An 11,008-nucleotide genomic window follows, 5' to 3' on the forward strand; every position below is an offset into this window, starting at 1 on the left:
CATAAATGTTACCTGCTGTCATTTTTATTATTGCCGTTTTTATGAAAAGGGGTTTGAATCCCAGCTCCATCACTGCCTCTCTGTGGGCCGTGTGGATCCTGTGGCTGTAAAATGGGGACCAGCCTCTTCTTCGAGGCTGCTGTATGCAGTTGGCGCTCCACAAATGCAGGCGGAGGGTGAAGGCTTCTGCAGAACTTCTCCAAGTCCTCCCAGAGACTCTGGAGAGTGCCGCTTGGCTCATGGCCCACCCGCATTCCCTTTACAACCTGGTGACCGGGCCAAACGGCGGGTCCCTGGGGCGCGAAGCGGGGAGCGCTCCCTGGCGGCGGTGCCTGCACAGTGGCGCCCTCCCGGGATCCTGCCAAGTTGTGGGCACCTTGGTAACTCGCGGCTGTCCGTGGTTTTCGTTGCCCCAGAGACCAGGGCGCGATGTTTTCTCTTTTTCCTGTTCGAAACTCTTTGGGAAAGAAAGAGGAGGAGGAGAAATGATACCAATCCAGAATCTGCCCATTTCTCTCCCCTCCCGAGGTCCCCACCGGGTCCAGTCTCTTTCCATCTTCCCTCCCCGCCCAGAGCCGGCTGCTCCTTGCAAGTCTCTCAGCTCTGCCTTCCACCTCATAGTCTGTTTTCCCCTTAACAGACCAAGGATGTCCTTGAACAACTGGCTGTTCCTCGAATATTTATGGATTCAATGAAAGAATCCTTTGAGCTAGTTCTTTTGCCCCGGATTTACAGATGAGGAAACTGAGCCTCAGACCGAAGCCCCTCACCCCAATTATGTACCCAGGATGTTTATGGTCCTTGCCCTCAGGGACAGGGTACCTTCCTGTGATTCTCCAGCCCCCCCATTTTACAGATGGGGAGGATGTGGCAGCCCAGGGACGGGCCACCCTTGACTAGGGATGGGCCTTATGGTGCCTGCCAGGTTCTAGGCTCTCTCCCCGGATGGAGCTGGGGAAACCTGCCAGGTTCTCACTACAACCTTCCGGCATTCCTTTACTCAGTGATTATTTATGGATGCCAACCCGGGACTTCGGTGGCACTAGAAACAGAGTCAGACTCCAGGCTTGAAACTCGAAGACGAAGGATTTCTTGTACAATTTCAACCAAATATGATAACTGCAGCTTCGCTGGCCTCTCTCCATTCTGCTCTGGGGCCTTGGAAACCACCCCCACCTCTGCCTCCTGGAAAACCTGTTCCAATCTCTCCGGAGCTCGTAGGGAAAACTTCCCACCCCTCACCTGGTCTGCAAGGTGGTTCTATCAGGCCTCTAACCACCTGTCCGGCCACATCCTCTTTCAGAGCCCTCATCCCCACCCAGCAACACTGACCTTCTCTCTGTTCCTCAAGTATTCTTACCTGGCTTCCAACCTCAGGGCCTTTGCAACGAATGTTCCCTGGCCTGAAGTGCCCTTCTATCACATGCCCTCAAGGCTGGCCTCTTCTGGTCATTTAGGTCTCTGTTTAAATGTCACCTCCTCTGAGAGACCTTCCCAGATTTCCTCCGTGCCCTGTCATACCTGGCCCATGGCCCTGTTTCATTTACTTGAAATGTCACTCCTTTCTGAAATTGCCCAGGATCTGGCCTGAGCTCACTCAATCTTTGTGGAGTGAGTGAGTGGATGCAGTGTGAAAAGTAAGGTATTCCAGGCCTGTGGAGGCCTTGAGGAAGCAGTCACTCCACGTGAGAAGGCAGGAAGGATGGCACTGAGGTTGAGTTGTGAACGACAAATTAGGAATTTGCAAAGTAGATAAAAAGGAGAAGGGTATCTGGTGGAAGGAACAGCAGGAGCAAAGGCCTAAAGGTGGGTGAGGAAGAAGCTGGCATGCCCTGATGGCTCGACCTTCCCCACCCCTCACTCATTCTACTGTGGCCTCATGGTCTCTTTACTGCTCCTCAAACATCAGGGCCTTTGCACTCCCTGTCCCCTCTGCTTGCAATGCTTCTCATCTTGGCATTCTCTCTTCCTCACTTCATTTCCATCTTTACTGACTACATCTCCACCTGAAACAAGCCCCATTCCCTCCCTACCAAAGTCTATCCCTCACATAGCTTGATTTTTCTTTCTTGCAAATTTAAATAAATTTGACTCTACTATTTTCTTTCTCGTCTTTCTTGACCAGGAAGATGTCAGTTCCCCAAGACAGGAATTGTTGTCTGCCTTGTTCATTGCTGAGTCCCTGGTTCCTAGAACAGGGGTTTAGCAAAGAGAAGCTCAATAAGTAGCTGCTGGATGTACAGATGGATGAACAAGCGTGGCATCATAGGGGCATGGCGAGGGTTTGTAGTGCTGATGAAACCTGAGGGGGGGGGGGGGCAGGCTCCAGATGTTGCAGATGGTGGGGTGGAGTTCAGACTTGACCCTGAGAACTGTGGCAGCCAGATAGATTCTTAGCAGGGGAGGAACTGAATGAAATTTGTTTCTCTAAAGATAAGGAAGGCTCTTTGCTAACCAAGTCTCCACCAGTAGGGGCCAAAGAAATGGGAATGGATTTATCTAACAGCAGAAGAACTAAATGTATCAACAAGGCTAAGTTCAAAAACAACTCCTTGAGGGGGATAAAAAATCAAATAGGAAAAGAAATCAGACCATTTGATACTGTTGATATCCATTACTAAGAAAACCAGAAAGTGAAGCTATATGTCAAGTTTGTGGGTAAGAATGGATTAGTATGCGTGTAAGGTGCCTTGCATCCTGACTGAGGAGGGCCAGGCTACCTGGGTTCAAATTCTGGAACCATCACACACCAACAGTGAGACCCAGAACAAGTTACTTCCCTGCTCTGTGCCTCAGTGTCTTCATCTGTAAAAGGGGATGATAATAGCAGAGCCGACCTCATAGGGTTGCTGGGAAGCTTAAATGAATTGATTCTTGTTAAGCACAGAAGAGGGGTGTGGTCATTGTTCAGTCTCATTATTTTTACTGAGGCTGTTTCTGCAATGGAGGGAGGGGAATAGGGTTGGGGAGGGGACCATAAGTGACTACCACTTTAACTATAATGTGTTATGTCTTTTATTTGTAATATTGTTTTGATTGATGTACAATTTATGTGTGGTAAAGTACTCAGATCTTTTGGTGCACAACTGTGAATTCTTATATATGTATACACCCCTGTGGCCATTCCCCTGATGCAGAAGTTCACATGTGTCCTTTCTCAGGGAAACTCTTCCTATAGAGTCTATCATCATACATCAGTGGTTCTCAACCTTCCTAATGCTGCAACCCTTTAATACAGTTCCTCATGTTGTGGTGACCCCCAACCATAAAATTATTTTCGTTCCTACTTCATAACTGTAATTTTGCTACTGTTATGAATCATAATGTAAATATCTGATATGCAGGATGTATTTTCATTGTTACAAATTGAACATAATGAAAGCATAGTGATTAATCACAAAAACAATACGTAATTATGTATGTGTTTTCCCATGGTCTTAGGCGACCCCTGTGAAAGGGTCGTTCAACCCCCAAAGGGGTTGTGACCCACAGGTTGAGAACCGCTGTCATAGATTAACTTCACCTCTTAAACTTCATACTGCATGGAATCATGTTATGATTTTTGTAATGTCTGGATTTTTTTTAGTCTGGATTCTTTCAACATGCTTTGTTTTATTTCTATTAAAATAAAATCCACATACCATATAATTCACTCTTTTTTAAGTGTGCAATCTAGTGATTTTTAGTTGTTTTGCAAAGTGCTGAGGTCCCAGAAAACCCTGATGTATTGTTCTTGGATTCCCCCAAAAAATAACACAGAGGACTGGCTGTGAAAGACATGGGATTATTAAGATTTACATGTGCACCAGTGGCGACTAACGGGTGAAGTTGAACCTCTAAGTCCCATCCAGCCTGCGGAAGGGCCACATGCGGGGGAGGGGCGCCGGTGGCCTCTGGTGCTTTCCCAGCACAAGGTTTTATAGAGTACAGAAAGCAGAAAAACAGGGCATATGGGGGGTGGGGGGGGGGGGGGCGGGCGGAGGGTGTTTTCCAGCAAGCTGTGTGAGGTCAGAACTGCTAGCTGTTTTTTTTTTTAATTTTATTATTATTTCTTTGCTACTAGGTGTTTTGACTGAGGAGTTGGCTAGGCTCCCAAGGTCTCAGTTCACTTACTGATGGCCTTCACTATATTTCCCACAGGGTATAGCATGGGGAGGGGCCCATGTTCCCATTTACCATACATTAGCATATTCACAACGAACATGTTTTTGGCATTATCCATAGTATCCTGTGTCTCAATAGCTCATTCCTTTTTATTTCTAGGGGTATTCCATGGTGTAGATCGGGGGGGGGGGGGTGGGGGTGGGGGTGGGGAACGTCTGTCCTGACAACCATATAAGGCCTGAGAAATCATTTGGTCTGGCCCTGACAAGGCATTAGGGATGAGTTAATTAAATGTTTGACCAAATATAGCAAGTTAACTTTTAAAAAGTATTTTTTTTATTGATTTCAAAAGGAAAGGAGAGGGAGAAGAAACATCAATGATGAGAATCATTGATTGGCTGCCTCCTGCACACCCCACACTGGGGATCAAGCCCATAACCTGGGCATGTGCTCTGACCAGGAATCAAACCATGACTTCCTGGTTCATAGGTCGATCCTCAACCACTGAGCACACTGGCCAGGCAGGCAGGCAGGCTAATTTTTAAGTTGAGAATTTCATATGGCCCAAGAATGAGGTTATAAATATCCAAATGGCCCTTGGTGGGAAAAATGGCCCCTGGTGTAGTTGGACCACAGTTTCTTCACTCACTTGTTGGTGGACCTTTGGGTTTTGTGCAGTTTGGGGCTATTATGCATAAACAGTATTCATTGCTTATTATCTTTCTGTGGGCAAAAAATATTTCATGTACGGTTAGATCTCTCCCTAAGAGGATTACTAAATCATGAGGTAGGTGCCTGTTTAACCCAATGGGTCTCATCTGGGGTGAACATTAGCAATGTCAGGAGATATGGAGGTGGAGCGGTTGCTACGCATCTACTGGTCATGACCAGGAATGCTGCTGAACACGCTACAACGGGACCCCCCCCACCACCACAAATGATCTGCCCAAATAGCAGGCGTGCTGAGGTTGAGAAGTCTGTCCACCTTCTTACAAACTACCAACTCATTTTCCAAAGTGACTCTTGTTTTACATGCCACCAGGGCCTCTCCAGCCCCTGGCACTGTCTGTCCTTTTAGCCGTTTGGGCGGGTGTGTCTTAAATCTTTTATATCTTAAAATAATTCTGAACTGATCAAGCCAATATGAAAAATGTTCATGTTTGTTAATCTTGGGTGGTTGGGTGGTGGGTGTACTTTAGGAGGCTCTGATCTTTTCCTTTTCTGGCTATATAGTTTTGGTTTTTTGGGGGGCGGGGGGTGTTTGTCTTTTTTTTAATAGTAGAAGCTCCTCGTGGTTGCATGGATGTGTTTTCCTGTTTTCCCAGACTTCTCAACAGGACTCAGCTGGCTTCAGCAGCCTCCTTCACAACTCATCTCAGATCTAATTACTCCCAAGCTCGCCTCCCACCTGCTTTCCTGGGCACCTCCTCTTTCTCCCGGGAATGGTTTTCTCCAGGGTTTGCTCTCTCTCGCTCTCTCTCTCTCTCTCTCTCTCTCTCTCTCTCTCTCTCTCTTCTCTACCTTCAGAGGATGCTGGCCAAGTCTAATGGAGGGAGATGGTCTAGGCTTGGATCCCTGGTAGCTGTGGGGTCTTGGGCCTGGGATTAACTCTCTCTGGACTTCAGGTCACCCACCTAACAATGAATATGCTAAATTGCACACCTCTTTGTGGGGTTCAGATTCAATCTGTGTATATATATAGGGGGTCCTCAAAAAATGTATACACACACTTTGAATATTTATAAAGTCAATGTTTATTAAAGTACTTTTCATTTTCAAAATTGAGCTATCAGCCAAAGTGTGTGTACATTTTGGGGGGACACCCTGTATTTAGATTTCTCTGGACAAGGCTGAGCACTGGGGCAGGGCCTAGGGCAGCCGTGGGCAACCTACAGCCCGCAGGCCGGATCCGGCCTGTTTGAAATGAATAAAACTAAAAAAAAAAAAGACCATACCCTTTTATGTAATGATGTTTACTTTAAATTTATATTAGTTCACACAAACACTCCATCCATGCTTTTGTTCCGGCCCTCCGGTCCAGTTTAAGAACCCATTGTGACCCTCGAGTCAAAAAGTTTGCCCACCCCTGGCCTAGGGTGAGGAGAGTAAGGCAATTACGTACAAAATTTAAGGGGATACTAGAAAACTCAAGATACATAATGTTTTAATGTAATAATTATTTAAAAAGTAATGCAAAGTGTTCAAATAAAGACAGCATCAGTAATCTTGATTTTTTTTTGCTGCCTCAGGCATTAACATGGCTTGGCTTCATGCAGCACTGTTATTGATGCCAGTCTACTTAAACTTTTAAATATATGTTTTTTAAACATTTAAAAATTTTATTTTTGAATATATTTTTATTGATTTCAGAGAGGAAGGGAGAGGGAGAGAGAAATAGAAATATCAGTGATGAGAGAGAATCATTGATTGGTTGTCTCCTGTATGCCCCACACTGGGGATCGAGGCCACAACCCGGACATGTGCCGTGACCAGGAATCAAACCATGACCTCCTGGTCCATGGTTCAATGCTCAACCACTGAGCAACACTGGCCAAGCATGTCTATTTCAATTTTTAAAAAACATATGTTTTTACTGATTTTGCTTATTTATCTTAAATCCTCACCTGAGGCTATTTCTCCACTGATTTTTAGAGAGAGTGGGAGAGAGAGGGAAAGACAGAGAAATATCGATGTGAGAGAAACACATCAATTGGTTGCCTCCTACATGCGCCCTTCTGTCCTCAGGCCGATGTTCTATCCACTGAGCCAAACCGGCTAGGGCTGTTTTTATTGATTTTAGAGAGGAAGAGAGAGGGAGAGAGAAACATCCCCAGGGCAAAATAAAAATGGTTTTAAATCTATGATAAACAAAATATCAAAATTTTAAGCCCTGGCTGGTGTGACTCTATTAGTTGGAGGGTTGTCCCTTGCACCTAAAGCATTATCCTGCCACATATTACAGCGTCAAAATATTTATATGCAGACCAAAAAAAAAAAAAAGGAGATTCTGTGGAAAGTAGCCTCATAGGGTGATCTGATCATAAAATCCTAACTGGGCAGGTCATGGTGCATAGACATGCCCCAGGCCCATAACTTCTTTAGTAAAAGCTTTTTCTTTGCCTGACACAAGCCTGTCCACTGTTTCTGTGCATCTAGGTTAACACAGCTTTGAAAATACCCTCTTTCAGATTCCTCCTTCTAATGCCTAACCACCCTTTCAGACCCAACCTTCTAAAGCAGGGGTCCTCACACTTTTTAAACAGGGGGCCAGTTCACTGTCCCTCAGTCCGTTGGAGGGCCGGACTATAGTTTTAAAAAAACTATGAACAAATTCCTATGCACTCTGCACATATCTTATTTTGGAGTAAAAAAACAAAACAGGAACAAATACAATATTTGTATTTGCATGTGGCCCGCGGGCCATAGTTTGAGGACCCCTGTTCTAAAGCATGAGAGCAGCCCTAGCTGGTTTTGCTCAGTGGATAGAGCATTGGCCTGTGGACTAGGTCCTTGGGTTCAATTCCAGTCAAGGGCACATGCCGGCTTGCAGTCTTGATCCCCAGTAGGGGGCGTGCAGGAGGCAGCCAATCCATGATTCTCATTGTTGATGTTTCTAGCTCTCTCCCTCTCCCTTTCTTTCTGAAATCAATAAAAAAATAATAGCAGCCAAAACCGGTTTGGCTCAGTGGATAGAGCGTCGGCCTGTGGACTGAAGGGTCCCGGGTTCGATTCCGGTCAAGGGCATGTACCTGGGTTGCGGGCACATCCCCCGTGGGAGATGTGCAGGAGGCAGCTGGTCGATGTTTCTCTCCCATCGATGTTTCTAACTCTCTATCTCTCTCCCTTCCTCTCTGTAAAAAATCAATAAAATATATTTAAAAAAAAAATAATAATAGCAAAGTGAAATTGTTGTGTTTTTTTTTTTGAAGCGTGAGAGCACATAATCTAAATTATCCTGTAATCCAATCCCCTCCTTGATTTCTCCCACCTCCAGGTAATCTTCCTTAGTTTCTTCTTAATTCCAAATGCATAAAATAAGCTGCAAAACTGTTATCTCTGGAACATTTGAGTTCTTGCTTGTTGGGGTCTAGCCCCAGCAGGTCCAGGGGTTTCCAAAGGTGTGGGCAGAGTCAGCAAAGAAGGAATGACACAGAGGTAGCGTTCAGGTGATCATAGCTCCAAGAAGGGGAGCAAACATATTAAGAACAGTATGCCATATATGCCAGGTCCCTTGAAACATATGCTGTGCAGATGTTTCTTCCCTGCAGCGACTGTGTCAAGCAGCAAGGATGGACTGGCTTCCGACACTTGCTCTATGCATATGTCGTCAGTTTGACTCAAACTCTTATAAAAATTCTCTACAGGTGCCCGGCTGGCATGGCTCAGTGATTGAGCATCGATTTATGAACCAGGAGGTCACGGTTGGATTCCTGGTCAGGGCACATGCCCAGATTGCCTGCTCTATCCCCAGTGGAGGGCGTATAGGAGGCAGCCAATAGATGATTCTCTCTCACCATTGATGTTTCTATCTCTCTTTCCCTCTCCCTTCCTCTCTGAAATCAATTATATATATATAATATATTTATTATTATTATTATTAATATATAAAATATATTATATTTTAATTGTCTTCAGGTTTGGAAATTTCTTACATTGACACACAACACAGAATGAGGTCCTGTCTGACTTTTTTCATTATTATAAAAGCTTGTACAGCTTAAAATTAATTCCCCCACTTCTGTTCTTGCCTCCTTCAACCCATTTGCCACTCTCCTGCCAGAGTGTCTTATACAAACACAAATCTGATCATGTCACTCCCCTGCTTACAGCCCCACAACGGACACAGAAGAGCAGACAGATGATTCCCCACTGTCTTGGGATAAAGGCTCCGTGGACAATGGATTGCCACACACTGACCATTCCCCACTGCTTCCTTGCCAAAATAGTACTTATCTTGGTGACTGAAGTGTTTTTTGTTTTGTTTTGGGTGGCCCCTTAAATTTTGCATGCCTCACCCTCATTTTGGCCCTGCTGGGCACATCGCAGGTGCCCATAGCTCTGTAAGTGCTATGGTGTGATTATTACACACAATACCTACTATAGTATGAAACGCCTCCCTCTGGATTGACTGATTTCCCTTCGTTGGGCTTTTTGGCTGAAATTGTACCTCTAGGGACTTCAGCTTTATATTCCTTGTCTAGAACATAGACTCCAAGATAGCTGAGGCTAAATGAAATGGAAATGGTAGGATCTCCTTGGAAACAGTGGTGGAAGGGGTAACTGTGTCAGGGGCTTAGGGAGACGGGAATGCTAGAGCAGGCGTATCTTTTTTACCCGACTCCCCCCTCAAATCCCCAAATCAAGTGGGCAAGGACTGAGTCACTGGAACTCTCACAGGTGCTAGTGAAGTGTGAAGGGGAACTACTGCTCAGGGAAACTCAGGATTCACCTGAAACAGATACAAAATAACATTCAATGTAAACTGTAAAACAAATAAACGCGCAAAACACCTCGGCATCTACTATAGCTGCACACATGACCTAGGGCCCACCAATCCATTTCCAGGTACTTGCCATGGATAAGTGAACTCATGTTCATAAAAATACCTGTCTACACTTTATTCACAATGACCAAAGACTGGAAACAACCAAATGTCCATCATGTTCCATTGCTATGAAATTCAAGAACAGAGAAAGCGCTAGTGATAGAAATCCTCATAGTGGGTGCCTGGGGGGCGAGGCTGGTAGGGTGGTAAGGCGGCGTGTGGCTGACGAGAGACACAAGGGAACTTGTTGGAAATAGTCCACATCTTCACTGGGCAATAGTTACTTGGGTGACAACCTGTTCCCTTTACCGTAAACATTACCTTTCAGCAAAGTACTAGGAGAAAACATCTTAATTTTGGTTTTGTGACCTGAAATTGCACTAGCACAGTGTCTGACTCAGGACATGCCTCTCAGCAAACAGGTTTTTTTTTTGCCATGTCCATTTCTCTCACTCCAGCGCCATGAAGGACCCCTTTCCCCGGCAGGTGCAAACCATCCTCTCCACACTGGTCACCCCAAGCTCCGGTGAATGCCATCACAAAATCCCTAAATTCCGTGCCCAGCGTAGAGGCAACATTTCTTTAAAAAAAAAAAAAAATATATATATATATATATCTACACTAATAAAAGAGAAACATGGTAATTGGCGTACGACCGCTACCCTTTTCATTGGCTAATCAGTGAGTATATGCAAATTAACTGTCAGCCAAGATGGCGCGGGCAGCCAGGCAGCTGAGAACAGGATGCTTGGTTGCCCCAGCAATAGAGAAAACCAAGGTTCCCGCCTGCAGCTGCGGGGCTCTGAGCTCCTGAAGCAACAGCTCCAAAAGATACAATGTTTCAAGTAGAAGCTAAAAGATGGCGATTAATCTGCAAACTCAGGCTCCAAGCAGTAGAGCGAAGCCAAACAGCCCTGAAGCCGCAGAGCAGGGAGGCCTCACTGCCCGGGGATCAGCGGAGCCGAGAGGCCTCCCGGCTGGGAATCAGCGGAGCCGAGAGGCCTCCCGGCCGCGGAATCAGCGGAGCCGAGAGGCTTCCCGGCCTGGGGATCAGCGGAGCTGAGAGGCCTCCCAGCCCGGGGATCAGCGGAGCCGAGAGGCCTCCCGGCCGCCTGGATCAGCAGAGCCGAGAGGCCTCCCTGCCCCTATATCAGCGGAGCCGAGAGGCCTCCTGGCCCGGGGATCAGCGGAGCCGAGAGGCCTACCAGCCCGGGGATCAGCGGAGCTGAGAGGCCTCCCGGCCGGGGAATCAGCAGAGCCGAGAGGCCTCCCGGCCCCTGGATCAGCGGAGCCAAGAGGCCTCCTGGCCGCGGAATCAGCGGAGCCGAGAGGCCTCCCGGCCCGGGGATCAGCGGAGCC

This window comes from Myotis yumanensis, unplaced genomic scaffold (assembly GCF_028538775.1).
Source record: "Myotis yumanensis isolate MYYU_CA2020_CCGP unplaced genomic scaffold, mMyoYum1.0.hap1 SCAF_5, whole genome shotgun sequence".
In the NCBI taxonomy this organism is placed as follows: domain Eukaryota; kingdom Metazoa; phylum Chordata; class Mammalia; order Chiroptera; family Vespertilionidae; genus Myotis; species Myotis yumanensis.